This window comes from Trachypithecus francoisi, unplaced genomic scaffold, assembly GCF_009764315.1.
Source record: "Trachypithecus francoisi isolate TF-2019V2 unplaced genomic scaffold, Tfra_2.0 Lachesis_group5, whole genome shotgun sequence".
Lineage (NCBI taxonomy): Eukaryota > Metazoa > Chordata > Mammalia > Primates > Cercopithecidae > Trachypithecus > Trachypithecus francoisi.
This window is the reverse complement of record NW_022681470.1, coordinates 118,119,614-118,138,700: the sequence shown is the minus strand read 5'-3', so window position 1 is coordinate 118,138,700 and position 19,087 is coordinate 118,119,614. Positions and strand designations below refer to the sequence as shown.

Here is a 19,087-nt window from a genome sequence, read left to right as displayed (position 1 = left end):
TGAGTTCTTATCAAGCAGTGGAAGTGGAGAAGGGTATTCCAGACATAGGATATAGAATGAGCGAAGGCATGCGGGCATGAGTGAGCATGGTTCGTTGGAGGAAGAGCAAATGGTACAGTCTGACTGCAGTTTAGGATACTCTGGGAGAATGTAGAATGTGCGACTCAGATTATAAAGGTGGATTAGGGAGGTGGTGCTAGTAGAGGGCAAAAACAGCCTGGGAGGTCATTTAGGAGGCCTGATAAGAGCCAATAGCTGTTTAGAAAGTTTCATTTTAAGAGTTAGAAAGGATGTAGAATCAATTACATTTTTTGATGTGAAAATCAAGTGGGGAAAAAAAGTTCTAAAATTAACTCAAGATATATGGGTTGGGTGGCCATTGGCCCCAACGGAGATGAGAAAAAAAAAAAGCATCTTTAACATTTTCAGGTTGTGTGCTCTGTGTGTGTGTGTGTGTGTGTGTATCTGTATGCATGTATGTGGGAGAAATAGAAGATGAGACTGACTCACCTTTTTTTATTATGAGGCAACAGCTACATAGATATTCATGATTTTTCCCAGTTTTTTGACATTTATCATTAGAAATAATTTCTAAAAATCATCAAAACTTTGACAAGCTACAGAATAACAATAAAATGGATAAATGAGGTAGACCTTCTAAAATGTGATACAAAGACATGGAAGCTTATTTATCCACTTCTTTCTAGAATATCATATTAAAGAAAAAACAGTGGACTTAAGGTTGTGAAATTTGAGTTCCAACCCACAAATCACTAGTTTTGTAAACTTCAGTGGGTCCAAGGCTCAGTTTTCATATCAATATGTTTCTTTAATCTCTAAAAAGCTATAATGTTAATCTTTTCCTTTTGTTTTTTTCTGAACTAGACATTATTTTTCTCCATCTAAATTTTTAGAGCCTTACCCTATGTATTCTTAGGTGAATTCCTTTAAATCCACATTTGGAATTAGACATCTTTGAATACCCTCCTTCATTTTACTTCATTCTTCAACTGCAATAAATAGTAGAAAATAACAACTTACAACTGCTTTTTGTATAATATTTATACTCATACAATTTAAAAAATAATGTATTTTAATAGGTATACAAATTAATGTACACTTGATTTTTCTCTGTTGAAAAATTATGAATACTTAAATTATGTAATTTTTAAGAACATGTAATATTCCATAAAACATACAGTATTTATTATGCTATATTGGTAAACACAATTTTCTGGAGAATGTTATTTTTTAGAACTTTATCTTTTAAGCCTTTAATGTAGTGCTTGAAGAATTAGAAATACAGGATGATGAAGTTGCAGGTGTGAACAGCCTTTAATTATTCCAATCTAAATTAAATTTATAGTTTTGCAAAAACCTAAAGGATTAATTTGTGTTTAGTTCTAACACTTCAGAATTTCCATTTATTTGTTAATTTATAAAAAATTCTATTTAGGTTAGGCCAGGTGTGGTGGCTTATGCCTGTAATCCCAGAACTTTGGGAGGCCAAGGCAGGTGGATCACTTGAGGTCAGGAGTTTGAGACCAGCCTGCCCAACATGGTGAAACCCCCATCTCTACTACAAATATAAAAATTAGCTGGCTGTGGTATCATACACCTGTAATCTCAGCTACTCAGGAGACCAAGGCAGGAGAATTGCTTGAACCCAGGAGGTGGAGGTTGCAGTGAGCTGAGATCTCAAAGAAAGTGGACCTCAAGTGGTAATGTGAGCTATGGGGATCGGCTGTATATACAGATGAAGTTTAACCCACTCACCCACTGCTCACCTCACACTTTGTGGCCACTGCACTCCAGCCTGAACGATAGAGTGAGATTCTGTCTCATATAAAAAAAAAAAAGAAAGAAAAAGAAAAATTCTACTTAAGCACTCGAGGGTTTCCATAAAATTTTCATTTTTAATCCAACATTATTAAAATTATCAAAATTGTTATCTATTTCAGTTTATAAATAACACAAATTTTTACATTAATGATAGTGATAAGATGGATATATAGAATCCATAAGTAATCCAAAATCTGATTTCAGCCAATGTCCTGCTTTCCACACTATTTATGAGCACTAATAAGAAATATTATAATCTATATTGATATTTTTATATTCTATTTCCTCTGACAAAGACTGAAATAATTATTCATATCAAAAATTCAGGATAAGTTATATAAAGTCAAATAATTTATTTCCAGCTATAAGGGATTATTAAATTTGTGGTTAAAACATCTAAAGATTGTGTAAATTTTTTCATTTTTGTTAAAGTTTTGACATCAGAGATAAATATCTGATTTGAATTCTTTGCGCAGGTTACTTGATGTGGTAAATTCCACAAATCGCCACAGTTTTTTGCAATTCTTTCTTTAAAAAAGTGAAGTGGTTTGTCTCTTGAATTCAGGCATGGCTAGTGGTTTACTTTGGCTAGAAGAACATGCCAGAAGTACTATTCAGTAAATTCCAAGAATGGACTTCAAGAAGCTTTGTAATTTCTTTTTGTGCTCCTGAAATTCTGACACCATTGCATGAATGAGCTCTGACTAGTGTAGTGAAAGGCCAAAATTATCTCAGAAGCTTATCATTCCAGTTTTCCTCATAAAACCATCATAAAGGAGCCAGCGCTAGTCAGTACACAAAAATATCACAGACACTTGTGAAAGGTTTATCAAGATTAGCCAAGCCTAGCCCAGACCAGAAGAACTGCTCAGTGGAGACCAGCTTGGAATTATAAACAAAATACATAGACATTTTAAGCTGGATAAAGCAAAAGCTAACTGATGAAACTGATAAAGCTTTTATGTAGCATACATTTCATATTAACAAAAATGTTGACATCTATAATGTTGATGATCTGTTCTGGAATGTTGTAGAATCGAACTATTAACTGAGTGACAAAATTCCAAAAATGGCTAGAAGAGTATCATCATAAAAATACATAATTATAAATCTGTATCTCTCATTTGCTGATTTTGGCCACAGTTAGTGTCAGTTATTTTGCTCCTGGAAATACATCATTTCCTTTCTACATCTGTCCTTGCACATCAAAGTACTTATTGGGGGAAGTCTTCTTGCCCTGTTGGACAAAGTCAATGACATAGACATGTAAAGGGGAAGTCAAACGCGGCTATAGGAAAGTAGTTGTATGAGACTAGAGATAAGTTAAGCATGACTTTCCTATCACTCTGGTAATGATCTCAAACCCCTGTGGTCCTTCTATTTCATGTGGTGTAGATTATAAAACATAGGATGGAAATTCTAACTCTACCAGGCTCAGAAAAAAATATTACTTACTTATGTGGGGTATACTGTTTTTACAAGTTATTTCTGAGATGGGAAACTATTAGGTCAGTGCAAAAGTGATTGTGGTTTTTGCCATTACTTTTAATGCAAAAAAGTTCTACAACATCTAGTTAAATTAGAGCTTTGATACTAAATTATTCTCACAAATTTTCACAACCTGATTATTGTGAGTGTGTTTATACTGCAGAAGTTTCATCAATAACTTCATGTGATACAATTGATCCTTGGCCAGGGAGATACTGACTTACATGAGTGCTGTTTTCCATAAGTACTGTCTTCTATTTTTAGCCTAAGTTAAGGTGGGATACCCTGAATTAAGAGTCATTAATGCATTAATGATATCGCCTCACATATATCTGTTATGTAATTGTCTTGAAAACATTTCCATTTAATGGTCACAAAAGTTCTGTTTTACCTCAAGGAATCTATTCCTTCTTTCTTTTTTTCTCTTCCTTCCTTTCTTGTTTCCTTCCTCCCTCCTTTTCTCCTTCCTTCCTTCCTTTGACTCTTTCTTTTCTTTCTCTTCCTTCCTTCCTTCCTTCTTTTCTTTATTTTCTTTCTTTCCTTCTCTCTCTCTTTCTTCTTTCTTTCTTTCTTTCTTTCCTTCCTTCCTTCTCTTTCTAAAGAAATCCAATGACTTCTTTCTTTCTCCTTCCTTCCTTCCCTTTCTTTTTTCTTTCTCTCTTTCTTCTTTCTTTCTTTTGTATCTATCTCTCTTTCTTTCTTATTATGTTAGCCCATTTTCTCACTGCTATAAAGACATACCCTAGACTGGATAATTTGTAAAGGAAAGAGGTTTAATTGACTCACAGTTCCACATGGCTGGAGAGGGCTCAGGAAATTTACACTCATGGCAGAAGGCAAAGGGGAAACAAGGACCTTCTTCACAAGGCAGCAGGAAAGACAGAGGGAAGACCAGGGGAACATGCCATTTACAAAAGCATCAGATCTCATGAGAACTCACTCATTATCACCTGCACAGCATGGAGGAAACCGCCCCCATGATCCAATCACTTCATACATGTAAAATTATGCTTGAAATTATAAGCAATCAGAGAAATGCAAATAAAACCAAAATTGAGATACCACATACCAGATTGAAAAATATTAAACTAACTATATTGGCAAGGATGAAAAACAAGTGTTTTTCACACAGTAATTGAGTTGCGACATTCCTATTTCTCTTGTTGTAACTTTAAAACATTAAACAATAATACAATCTGTAAATGTTAGACTAGATTCCCCAAAAAACAAGACTGAAAGAGGAATTAACATCTAGAAAGTTTATTAGGAGGGTTCACTGTGTAACCACACCTGTGAATGACTAAATAAAATAATGTTGGGCAGTGGAAGAAGTTGAATTATTATAAAGTAACAAAAGGCTTCAGTCCATCATACAAAAAGCTCTGAAACAAGGATGTCAGTTCAAAGTTGTATGGAATTTAGTAAAAGGGAGCTGTAACTTTTTTGTTTGTTTAGACAGGGTCTCTCTGTAGCCCAGGCTGGAGTGCAGTGGTTTGAATACAGCTCACTGCAGCCTCAACTCCCTGGGCTCAAGTTATCCTCCCGCCAGAGTCCCCCAAGTAGCTGAGACCCTAGGCACATGCCACAATGCCTGGCTACTTTTTAAAAATTATTTGTAGAGACGGGGTTTGCCATGTTGCCCAGGCTGGTCTTGAACTCCTGTGTTCAAGTCATCCACCCGTGTCAGCCTCCCAAAGTGCTGGTATTATAGGCATGAGCTACTGCACCCAGCCAGGGCAGTGACTTTCTTGCTGGACACAAATCAGTCATTGGATGAAGGCTGCCCCTGCAGAGATAGTAAGGCAGATTCCTTGTTCTAAGGGAAATTTGGAAAGACTGAACTATCAGAAACTAACCCTGCTGGCATCCCTGTACTAAGTATCTTGGTACTGAAAGGGGAATCTAGGCAGTTTAATACAGCATTATTTACTACAGTCCACTTAAATCCCCTCAAATCCACTCTATATGTATAATAAGTTCACCCTGTCTGGTAATATCTCCTCTAATATTCTAGCTGATCATTTTTTTAAGGAAAGTAAAAGAGAGATGCTAATGGAAAAGCTTTAGCCCTGTTACTACAGTCAATGGTGATGCTTTTTTTTTTTTTTTTTTTTTTTTTCCTGCAAGTTTCTTGGTACAGGGAACCAGAAGTCATTGTATAGTACCATAACTTAGAATTAATTGAGTCGTTTATTTTTACCTCTGGTGGAAGAATTCCTACTCTGTCCACTGGAATGTCTAAAGTCAAAGAGCCAAAATTGTGAGAACAGAATGTACATGTTCAAGTGGGTAGCTGAGAGTGATGATAAATCAAGCCACTCCTACTTTTGCTCATTATTTCGCTCTTCACATTTTTTCACCCATATTTTAAGAATATACATTTTAGCCATAGACAACAAAGTATCAACTACTATAATTTATTTAGCATTTATTTATACTGTGTTCTGCAAGACGGCTATCCATCCTGACAGAATTTATCTCCAACCTGGAACCCCAGCTTCAAAATTCTGTTGCATTGCTTTTATCAGACTGGTAGCTTTTGGATGAAGCATTGTGTAGACCCTATATGCAGGTGTCTACTACCATACCTATTTTGCTGTGAATAGTCTTCCATGTTTTGATACAGCAATATGCAGAATCCTTTCTTGATGATTCAACATTCTCTAAAGCCTTGGAAAATAGTTCCGGCTGATGCCTCATGGGTAGAAAAGTAATAAGACTTGCATTTGATCTCCCCTAATATGTTAGCTTTTATCTATACACTAGGAATCAAGGCAGAGGTCTAACAACTACTAAGTGTCTCCGTTTAAAATTCATGTCAACAACTAGAGAAATGACCACTGAGTGGGTCCATCAAATCAGTTAACCCACTGTGAAATGGAACTGGACCAAGGTTCTATTTATGGGCCACCATAAGCCCCAACTCTAACAGAGAATCATGATAATGCTTTGGGTACCTGGGTACGAATGTCAGTTCAGACCCAGAATCAAACCATCTTCAAAACGTTTGAATATTCCCCTTTCTCCAGTGTAATGATATCCTAATAAATAGCTATAGGTGTCTTAAGGGAAAAGAAAAAAACTGAAGAATCTTCACTGTACATAATGGCCGTAGTGTTCACATATGGGTTTCACATATGAATACTTGCTCAGAACTAGAAACTGGACAAGAAATAGTGACTTTTGGTGGGTTTTAACTTCAGTTTCCTGAAAATTCTTCTTTAGTTTTTTACAATCTAAATTGTGCAGTACTCGTTCTGAACACTGTACAATAAAGTGGAACTCATTTATTCAGTACTTGAGAAGGAAGAGATCAGAATTCTGGGCTGCTGAAACAGTTAGAACTTGCTGGCCAAGTTACCAGAAAGGGGAGACCTAACAGATAGGAAGCCCATAAGAATTCATGAGGATTACCTGCTGGTTTTTGGTCAGGAGCTAAGTGGTAGAAGCAAAATGTGAGGCCCTGCATAGTCTAGCAGAGATTGCCTCCTACAGGTCTGAAAACTGAATGATGGTGCCAGACTGCTGCAACGAACTGGAGTTATAATCCAGGTACAGTGGAGACACTTCACTGAGAATTTTGGTCAATTACTTGAGTTCTGAAAGGCTACGTCTCATGAGTACTGATGCCCCATTAGAGTAAGAACTATACCATAAAGATAAATAAATAAAACCATTCCTGAAACATACATACAATTCACCAGTGATTTAACAGTTTTCCAGAACATATTTCAACACCCTATAAAGGAACACCACTTAATCTAGACTTTGTATTATGTACTGAACCACTCACAAAGTCTACTAAAATTATAAATTACTATACTTGAAAGAAACAAGGGAGGGTAATCCACATCAAGAATGTAAAAAGTAGCCAATAAAAACAAACCCAAAGATAACCCAGATGTAGGAATTAGCAGACAAGGGCTTACGGGAGCTCTGTTCAAAGATTTAATGAAATACATGGTCAGTGAGTGAGCAAGCTGGAGATAATGGATGCATATTGTAATCCCCAGAGAAGGCATTAAGAAAAAGAAGTACGAAGAGGAATAACTGAAAAACTGGCATAGTGAGTGAGCAGGTTGGAGGATGGGAATAGAAAATAAACAAATGGATATTCTAAAGTTGAAAAGTATTATATCTAAAATGAAAAAATACAGTTTTGATTTAATAACAAATTAGATATCATAGAATGAAGAGTTACTGGGGTAAATACAATCAAAATAAATTATTCAATCTGAAGACTGAATAGAGAAAAGAAATTCATAACCAGGGCCTTTGTGCCATGTGAGCAAGTATCAAGCAGTTTACTAGGAATTTTAGAGGACAGAATAAATACAGCAGAAAACATATTTCAGAAAACCATCATCAAAGAGTTTCCCAAATTTGGTGTAAAAATCAAGTTAATATTCAAGAAGTCCATTGAATCCAAAGAATAATAAATACAAACAGACCCACAGTGCAACTCTTATAGTCAAACCTCTGAAAAACAGAGAAAAAGCAAATATTTCAAAAGCACCTACAAACAAATATACAGGGAAAGAACAGTAAGAATTATTGCTAACTTTTTAAGAGAAAATCTGGAAGACAATGAAACATCTTTGAGGTGCTAACAGAAAAAAGAACTCAGAAGTCTATATCAAGCGATAATATCCCATGTAAATGAAGCTGAGATGCTAACATTTTCAAATAAACAAAAGCTGAGAAAATAAGTCATCAACAGATCTACTCTACAAGAATGATAAAGGAAGTTCTTGAGGTTTATGAGGAATGACACTACGTAGAAATCCATACAAGAATAAATGAAGAGCACCAGAAATGGTAAACTGGTGGGTAAACATTAAAAGTAAACAACTGTATTTGCTTCAAAATAGTATTTTAAGGTAGAAATAAGAACACTCTATTGTGATGTTTATTACATATGTAGATTTAAAGTATATGACAATAATACGCAAAAGAATGGAGTGCAAATGGAATATCACTGTTGTAAAGTTATTACTCTTCTCGTGAAGCAGCACAGTATTATATTAACTTGAAACAGACTATGGCAAATTAAGGATCTGTACTGTAGTCCCTAGAGACAGCATTAAGAAAAAGAAGTGCAAAAAGTAATCACTGAAGAACTGACAGGAGTTTAAAAAGTAATTTTTAAAAACTAGCTTACATGGTTGAGTTGGGTTTAAAGGTGAGGAGAGTGAGACAGAATTTGACGAACTGTAGTATAAGCAACTTAATTAAAGTAGAGCTGAGTAATCAAAAATATTTTCAGCTGATTTCTCCTTTTCATTCTTTTCATTGTTGCATTTTTACTCTTCAATATATTGCATTACCAGCTTATTTGTGAACTTTTTAACTCTCTTAGCTTTCTTTTCTTTTGGAGTTGTTAGCAGTGACATATTATGAACCGAACAAGGCTTGATATGTAATATTTATGTTTGCCAAACATAAAGGCTGAATCCTTGGTGCCAAGATGTTTGTCAAGAGCCAAGAATGCATCTGTGTTAATGATTAGGAGATGCTAGGCACAAAATGCCAAAAATCAATTAGAAGAATAAAAGAGATAGCTTGATGAAATCTCCGAAGAAAAATACCTGTGAATATAGGGCAAAGGATCCATTTGTAGCCCCACTCATTTGAAACTCCTGATAACATTAACACCTATAATGGTTAATGAAAGGAGGCTGAGGGTGAAGGAGGGCTGCAAAAGATGCTAGAATATAGATACGATTTTAAACTTTTGAAAACATTTACTTACTGCAACTTGGCTTGAGATATTCTAACTATTTTGATGATGTCCTGGGGAATGGCTTATGTCAATAAATTTATATAAGACTCTGGAAGTCAAAGCAACCAACAGAATGATCCTTGCTATGTTACTCAAGAATCTCAGAGAGACTATAACTCCTGTAGAGAATCACCCTTAGAAGAGGACAAATAGGACCCTTATTGCAAGCCCCACACCTGAAAGTTTCCACACTCTGGACTAACATCCTAATATTTCCCAAGTTCCCTTCTGGTTCTTGAAACCAGCCAGGACCATGCAGGCATCCTAAGTCCAGACCAGGACCCACGTGGACCACGGTCTCTATTTTTCCCCTTTTGAGTGTTCTCCAAACCTGAGGTCTTGATGAAATGGTGTGAGTAGTCTGAGATTTTCAGCTATACTAACAATGCCTGAGCCCTGGTCCTGGGACATGGCTTAGCAAATGACTCACTCCTGCTGGCTGAAGTAGTATTTCTTTAATGGTATATTGTGCAATTGGCCCCAGAATCATACTCATATGATAATTTTCGATGACTCACTTGTGTTGAACACAAGCCAAGATCTATGCTATTGGCTACCATTGGTTTATCATCAAATCTTGGCCTTGGACTCTATGTATGTCTTTGTGCATGGGCCATCCTTTGTACATATTTTAACTGCAGTGTCAACAATACACAAGCGATATGGGAATAGCAGTCAACATTCTTTACTCTGTGAATCTCTGCCAGTGGCACCCAGAGTTGTCATCGTACCTTTCTGCAGACTCCACATCACATGTTATCGCCCAGTGGTGCCCATTAGAAGGCTTTTGAAACGATAGCTCTGTCATGCTAATGGGCTCTTCCAATTGATGTTCTCTATTGTCTTTAATCTGTGTAGTAATGTCATGTTCTTCTGGGTAAATTTTAAGAGTTGCCAGGTGAGGAACAGCCAATAGGACCACTCTTCTTGTACTGCCAACCGGCTCCTTATGTTTTAACCCCACTTTTGGCAGTATGTGTAGGCAGGGGTGCAGTCTACATTGAAAGAGATTATCTCTTAGGAGTACAGTCATTATTGCCTAGGAGTTCAAGAGAAGACATGGTTGAAAATCAGTTGTTCTAAGTTTATACTATTCAATTCCTAGTAGTCAATTTACTAAGAGCAGAAAATGTAATGATAATTTATGTAATTATAATTATGTTACATAAGTAATCATTACTTTTCTGCTTGCTCTGAGTAAGACTTGCATGAGTATCATTACCAGGAAAATTATTTGAGAAAGGCATTGTAAGCCAGTATTCGCAGCAGCATGATGGATGATATGGAACCATAAGAAATAATTAACCAGCATTAAATAAGTGGTATAAGAATTGCAGAGGTGAAAAGATCTGCATTGCTTTAATAGTAATAGATTCTAAACAGCCATGCCATTGTGAGTAATAAGCGTTGCTGCCTTTTTCTTGTAATGAGAGATATAAAATTATCCAAGAATTGCACTTTGACAATAAAGAACAAAAAGAAATGGTTCCTCAATCCAAATGAGAAAGGATAGTGCCTGAACACTATGAAGAATCCTCTTATACACTGTTGGCAATTATAAAAATATACTTGCTTCTTCTCTATTCACTGCTCTAAATCATCATCATCATGCCTTATAGGGACCTATGAATTTTGCAAATTTTTAAATCAAATTATCTATTTCAATGGCAAATACCACCAAAAAATATTTTCCTAGTGTTCCATGTATTCTAGCAGTGGCCCTACTTCTTGGAAAAGCCTGGGGCAGAGAATGGGCATAAGAAAGTGAGGGAAGAGTAGAAAGAATAACTATTTTTGAGTGTCTGTACTAGACATTTGATATTAACTACTCATTTAATTATCACAACTGCCTATAAAATAGACATGAATCTAGTTCTTACTAAGAAACAGTAAACAAAAAGGTTAAACAATTTGTTCAACATCATATAACTAATAATGAACAGAACCAGGTCTAAAATACAGATCTGTGTCACTGTGTGATTTTTCATTTATGATATACTAGGGAATTTTTAGAGCTAAGACAAATGACTTACTTCTCTCAAGAAGAATTTTTTCAGCCAGGCGCGGTGGCTCAAGCCTGTAATCCCAGCACTTTGGGAGGCCAAGACGGGCGGATCACGAGGTCAGGAGATCGAGACCATCCTGGCTAACATGGTGAAACCCCGTCTCTACTAAAAAATACAAAAAAACTAGCCAGGAGAGGTGGCGGGCGCCTATAGTCCCAGCTACTCGGGAGGCTGAGGCAGGAGAATGGCGTAAACCTGGCAGGCGGAGCTTGCAGTGAGCTGAGATCCAGCCACTGCACTCCAGCCTGGGCCACAGAGTGAGACTCCGTCTCAAAAAAAAAAAAAAAAAGAGTTTATTTCAACAAGATAACTGGTAGAACAAGAATCCAACATTAAAGACATTTCAGCAATAGTCTCTACAACTATGTAATTTGTCCTTGTGATTTTCAAAGAGTCCTTATAATCTTTCTTGGCATTCTTCTCTTTTTAAAAAACTCGTTAGCAATGTAAAGCAAACTTTAAAGTAGCCATATCTAGCTCCATAAGAAGGGAATATAACAATCACTTTACATGTGACTTTGCTGCCATCAGTGAGAATAGGTCCACTGAACACCAATTTAAAGAGTAAGGTTAATGTGGTTATAGGAAAACTCATTAAGGGAAATGATTATCTTTAATTCTAATTGTTCAATTAAATAGAACAATTGGAAAAGACCCATCCTATTTGGTGTCCAGGTAAAAATAAACATAGGCCATAGAAAATGTTTAAAACCCCCGATTGATTTTTCTATAACCTCCAAGTTGTTTGCTTCAGGGCAAATAATCTTTTATTTTGGCCACTCATAATACAAAGAGGTGACTAACATGTAGGTAACCCTAATCACCAGACACTGTTCTAAATGCTTTATATATATTATTTTATGTAATATTATATCTTTCTAATGAGGAAAATACCATTACTATTTTTATAGACATTTTGTTGAGGAGATAAGTCAAAATGAAAGTCTCCATCACTTCTCTAAGATCATACAATGTTTAATGGCAGAATAGAATTTTAATCCAGCCAATCAGGCTTTAGAGTTTATCCTTTAATCACTACTCAATACAGCCTCTCCGTATAGTACAGTGGTGATGAGCACAGATTCTGGAGCCAGATATCCTGAATTCAAAATCCAGCTTCACTACATACTAAGTAAGTGACTTCGAGCATAATTTCTCTCAGCCTCAGTTTCCTAATTTGCATACTGGAATTATATATTATACAGATCCTTACCAGGAATAAATTGGGTAGCCCATGTAGAGCACTTAGCTCAGTGCTCAATAATTGCAAGTATTCAATCATTATAAGCCATGATTTTGATAATGAAGTAGCTCTTCCCCTCTATTAGATAAGTGGGGTGAGGCAGATTCAATGAGACATAGCCTAATTCTTTTGTAACATAAGATGGGCAGAGAAACAACCAATATATGGATATTTTAACATATAAATAATACATATCCTTAACCTTAGAGTTATGATTTTAAGAAAGTCCTCGAAAATACTGTACAATTCCTTTGTGGAAATTTTAATATTGTATTTTATCTAATCCAAAAGCTATTGATTATAAGATGTCCCACTACCTTTTATTATACAACATTAGCAAAATGCTCCCAATTATATTGTGATAAATGCCTTTTCACTTACAGTTTTATTGAAAACATTATTTTGTATTTAGACAGGTTTTTAACATATATCACATAAGAAAAATGTTAGTGAAAGAATTTAATTCATTTATTAAAAACCTTGTTAATGTCTGACTCTATTGGTTTTCAAAACAATATTGTTCTCTCTCCATCAAAATAATTGGTAAGGCAGCATTTCTTAAAAGAGTCTTGTATCATAGTCTTCAAGATTTTCTTTCAAGTTGCTGACACCCATTCTAAAAGTTGTGATGCCAGTGTTTTTTTCTATTTTAGTAAGCTCATACTTTTATTTTTTCTTAATTCAATTACATTTTGGTAAAATTGTAGTAGCATCTGTTCAAAGACAACAGACTGTTAACAGCTTGATGTTTCAATACTCAATGGCTATCTTGTGTAATACATTAATATGATCATAGCAGCCTCTTTTTGCTTTCAAATTTATTTTATTTACTTCAATGGATTTGGCAGTTTTTCCGGTTTCAAGTGCATCACTAAGTGTATAGTAACAATAGGTATAGTTCCAACAACACATGTAACTTAATGAGGTGAGTAAAATATAAACTGCTATGCCAGGTTTAGGTGTGTACAGGCACCTACTATTACATCACAATTGACACTTAGTTGACAATAGTTATACGATACATATTAGCTTCAGATATGTTAATATTTGGAAAAAATAAGTATCTTCAATTTGATGAAATGTGGTATCCTAATTTACTACATTGCTTATCTGATTATATAAACACAACTGTCACGCCCTTCACCACCCTCACTATCTATAGCTTTGCATACTTAACAGGAACATATTTAGCATTCCCAAACTTCATGGAATAGAGATAGCTAGTATCCTGCTACTGTGCTATCAAGAGACATACTATCTACTAACTCATATGCAAAAAATCAAAATAAAAGCTTATGAGCTGTATTTAATCAAAAGTTGACCTTTTGTGCGTCATATTTATATTCAGACCTCCTCCTAACATCCTACACTCATCATTGAACTTAATTATTCTATGTTTTGAAGAAATATAGTATACCGTGAAAATATGCCCAGTTCTTTCTGTATCTGTAAAGAAATAATAATAAGCCTTATATTAGAGATTCAAGACTGTATTGCAAATTTCAAAAACTGGGATCATTTAGTTATCAATCTTTTACTCTTTCCTGTAAAATCTGCTGAAAAGGATTACACAAAGTTTAGAATTTGAATTCAATTGGATCTTTATATCTCCAGCATAAAAACAACTAATAATTTTTTGAAGAGTGACCATTAAGATATGTATCCTCTTAAAATCTTCTTCATATTTATACTGTTTGCTCCAATTGCTTGTTTAATATTTTTGTTTTCTGAATATGCTGTTACTGTAACACTATTTGTACTCTGAGTACGCCACACAGAAGCAATCAAAGGTAGTAGAATTTTTCAAAGTAGCTACACAATTTATAGATAACAGAGACTAGAGATTAAAGAACAAAAGGAACATTCTGATTAAAACTGAAATGTCAAATTTAAATCCTTAACAATTTTTCTTAACAAACTAAGTCATTCTCTGTTCTTAAACACAAGGGGACAAGCATTCTACAAGAATCTGGTCTATAATTACATTTTTAAGTACTTATTTTATGCTGATATTTTATTTTATCTCTGGTATTTATCTCTTCCAAGTATTTTAGCTCTCCCAAGTATTTTAGAAATTAGAGTCTTTTAGTATTTAAAATATTTTAGGTATTTCAAGGTACTTTAGAAATTAGAGAGAATATATGCAGTAAATCCCTGTTGATGCATTTATTGATACATCTAAATATATTTATTACACTGTACTCGGTTATAGGTTGTGAGAAATATAATAATATATAATTCTAAATGTCTGTAGCAAGAAAGCCTGAGAAGATGAACAGTGAAATTATATGGTATAAAATATGATGAGATGTAATTTTAAGATTGCTTTAAGAGTGAAAAGACCTTTTCATATATGTTGTGTTAGAACCATATCAGTTACAATTAGGTTTGACTTTATAACAGAGATTCAGTTTCAATGACCAAAGACAGTGGTGGTTCATTTATAACCTAGGCCTTCCAAGGACATCCTAGGAAACATCTTCATTTCTGTCAACCATAAGAGCAAAAGGAGCGTAGAGGATCACTTGTAGGAGGCTTTTATGGGCCAGACCTGGAAGGAGCACAGATCATTTTCATATTCCACTGGCTAGAACTTAGTCACATGACCACTTCTGACTTCAGTGAAAATGAAGAATGTCTGTCAGCTGAGAAGGAAGAGAGACTATGGTTTAGGCTGGCACTTAGCAGTCATGTTACTTTTCCTTAGAGGATTTTTGTGATCATTAAACGAATTAATACATATGAAGCATTTCAACAATCCATTATTAATAGTAAGTGCTCAATTAGGTTTTGTGATTATTATTTTCAATTACTTCCCCACATTCAAATTCCAGTTAACTTAGAATAACTAAGTCTTATTAAAAGCATTTTGAAGAAAAAGAGTATTTCCCTATTTATTTTGCTTCCCATGGTATTGTTGATCCATAATAGTTAAAAATATCTAGTTGATAGAAATGTAAATTTAACTTTGCATGAAATATTCACAGTTCCATTGACCATATTGTTTTATTATTGTCTACCTAGACTATTAATTACCTAAACATAAAAAGGTGATATCATATTGATGTTACATATAAACTTTATGACAGAGTAGAAGATAAACATAAATTGATATTTGATAGATTAAGCATTTTATTTATAACATGTACAATAGGGGTATTATTTCTTTCCACTCCCTGACATTTTGATATAACAGTTTAGAAAAAAATGTCAAAACTAGTTTAATTAAGCTAGAAAAAAAGCGAAAAAGGAATTCATGAAAAAGTTTCCAAATTAAAGTGAATTTGCAATTGATAGCAAAGTACTAAAAAGCTCCATTTACTTAAATGTTTATCTTGTTAATATTACTGTCCTTGGAACTGGTGATTAAGCAATTCTTCTAGGCGGTAGTTCAATATGGAAATTAGTATAACTATATCACATTTTGTCCTGCTAAAAAATACAGCATTTTAAAGTTCACGCATTGTACTCTGAAATCACAAACCATTAACTATCTCAGCATGCTATTAAATGTTGCATTCTAATTCCAAATGTGTCTCTAATGATCTCTTAAATGAACTTAAGTAAATTAAATAGTAACCAAGAGCATTTGTTTGGTAAACACAATAAGTGAAAGATATTAAACAGAAAGTAACACATATGGCAATCACTAAATCAAAAAAAATAAAAAATAAAAACACAGAGCTGAAGTTTTTGAAGCTATAAAAACTATATATAGTTTTTGAAGTTTTAATTTTAAAAGACAAGCTGACTTTTTTTCTTTTCTTTCTTTCTTTTTTTTTTTTTTCCTCTGAGACTGAGTGTCACTCTGTCACCCTGGCTGGGGTGCGGTGGTGCAATCTCAGCTCACTGCAACCTCTACCTCCCAGGTTCAAGTAATTCTTCTGCCTTAGTCTCCCGAGTAGCTAGGACTACAGGTGCATGCCACCATACCTGGCTAATTTTTGTATTTTTAGTAGAGATGGGCTTTCACCATGTTGGCCAGGATGGTCTTGATCTCTTGACCTCGTGATCCTCCTGCCTTGGCCTCCCAAACTGCTGGGATTACAGATGTGAGCTACTGCGACTGGCCTAGCTATGACATTTTAAAAGTACCCTCACTATTGGTAAAAGGGATAATAATTGATGTTGAACAAAAGTAATGAAAATCTGAGTAGGTTGATAACTCTTATGTGTGATCAATGGTCTTCAGCCAAAGACCACCAGAAACACACTTATAGTTGAACAAGTTAGGGTTCTAACTTTTTGCAGTGAGAAAGAAGGGATAATATGGAGAACTATAGAACTTTGGAGTAAGGGGGTGTTAGCAAGGACTTTGCTTAGGTGATTTGAAGGAGGGTCAAGCATTCTGGACATAGGCCCTAGCAAAGATTTCATGACAAAGATGCCAAAAGCAATTTCAACAAAAATTGACAAATGGTATTTAATTAAACTAGAGAGCTTCTGCACAGTAAAAGAAACTATTAACAGAATAAACAGTCCACTCTGTGAGAATGAGAGGAAATATTTGCAAATAACATATATGACAAAGGTCTAATACCCAGTGTCTTTAAGGAACTTAAACAAATTAATAGGCAAAAAGCAAGCAACCTCATTAAAAAGTGGGCAATGAACAGAACTTTTCAAAAGAAGACATATTCCTGGCCAATGAGCATATGAAAAAATGCTCAATACCATGAATCATTAGAAAAATGGAAATCAAAACCACAATGAGATACCATTTTACACCAGTAAGAATGACTATTACTAAAAAGTCAAAAAATAGCAGATGCTGCCAAGGTTGTGGAGAAAAGGAACTCTTATACACTGCTGTTAGGAATGTAAATTAGTTCAGCCATTCTGGAAAGCAGTTTGGCGATTTCTCAAAGAACTCAAAACAGAATTATCATTCAACTGAGCAATTCCATTACTGAGTACATACCCAAAGGGATATAATCAACCTATCATAAAGACACATGCATGCATATGTCCATCATAGCACGATTCATAATAGCAAGGAGATGGAATCAACCTAAATGCCCATTAGTGGTAGACTGGATAAAGAAAATGTGGTACATATACTCCATGGAAAATTATGCAGACATAAAAAGGAATGAGACCATTTCCTTTGCAGCAACATGGAAGAACTTGGAGGACATTATCCTAAGTTAACTAATCCAAGAATAGAAAATGAAATATCATATGTTCTCATTTATAGGTGGGAGCTAAACACTGAGCACAAAGAAGGGAAGAACAGACACTGGGGCCTACTTGAGAGTGGAGGGTAGGAGGAGGGAGAAGATCAAAAAACTACCTTTGAGGTACTATTCTTATTACCTGTATCATAAAACAATCCATATACCAAACCCCTGTGACATACAATGACCTCTATAACAACCTGCACATGTACCTGTGAACCTAAAATAAACCTTAAAAAGTAATAATGTTAAAAAAGCAAATGAAAATATGAGTAACTTTTGACTTGGAATTATACTTTTGGCAAATTATCCTCAGGAAAACCATAGCATTTTTTAAAATAGCCAAATAAAATTTCAAAAACAAACTAAAAATCCAATAATAGAGCTACTGGTTAAATATCTAACAGAAGAGTCATTCTGTGAAACAACTATCTATTTATGATGGAGTTTAGAATATGCTACCTCATATAGCACCTTGGTATTTGCAGGAACAGCAGAAGCGAGAGGGTCACTTGCACCCCTTCTCCCACTCTGCTCCCCTGCAGCAGGCTGCAAAACTTACCTGACTTTCCTTCAAAGTGAGTAATAAGGCTCTCATTCCAAAAGGATCCTCCCTATTCTTGGAAGAAAGGAATGTTCTCATGTCTGAAGGCACAGAGATGCCAAGAAGAATCTGAACAAACGTGTCTTGCTGTTTCCCCCATTTTTTTACTAGATTATACCTTTTTGTCTTCCAATCATAGTTCCCCATGGCTGACCAGAAAATACACAGATTTTTCTTGTTTATTTGGGTCTTCATTCCAAAAGGCATGAATGTGATTTTAATGTCATGTAAAACTTACATTAAATAAATGTACATGCTTTTCTCTTGTTAACATGCCTAAAAGATCTCAACTATGTACCTGGCAATGGGTGAGGAAAAAAGATATTGCTTTTCCAAATATGCGTGTGTGTGTGTGTGTGTGTGTGTGTGTGTGAATGTGTACCAGATAAAAATTGAAAATATATACAGTAAAATGGTAATGGTAATCATCTGAATAGTAGGATGATTGTTGATTTTTACATTCTCCTTTATATACGTATTTTTCAAATTTTTCTGTTACAAATATATGTAAGACACGAAGACATCTTCCTCCAAAAAGAGTGCTCAGAAGCAATAAATAATATGGGGAATAAATACAAAGAAAAAAGTAGTGTTCACTTTATTCACAACTTTATAAAAACCATTTCATTTTGAATTTGAGAGAATTACAGAGTTGACAAATGAGAGTACCCATTTCATATGGAATGTCATAAGGACTAAAAAAAATAGGTAAAAAGCTTGATAGTGCCTGATACATAGTAACAGAGTAGGCACCCAATCAATGAGCACCAGTTGAACATTTTAGACGAGGATGACAACATCCACATTCTAGTGGGCAGGCTTTGGATTCCAGCTGCCTTCAGCATGTCCTTCAGCCTCTCTCAGCCACAGTTTCCACATCTATAA

At 34.9% G+C, this 19,087-nt stretch overlaps 1 long non-coding RNA gene across 2 annotated transcripts in view; it reads right to left on the bottom strand.

Annotated features, from left to right (window-relative positions):
• Positions 1-11,412: 11,412 nt before the first annotated feature.
• LOC117076364 overlaps positions 11,413-19,087 on the bottom strand; it is a 43,014-nt gene continuing 35,339 nt past the window's right edge. The window contains exon 3 of one of the 2 annotated variants that reach the window (XR_004434343.1): positions 11,413-11,423. This is a non-coding gene — a long non-coding RNA (uncharacterized LOC117076364). Of the gene's footprint in view, positions 11,424-14,972; positions 15,067-19,087 lie in introns of those variants that run through there. The other variant, XR_004434344.1, reaches the window with a different exon arrangement.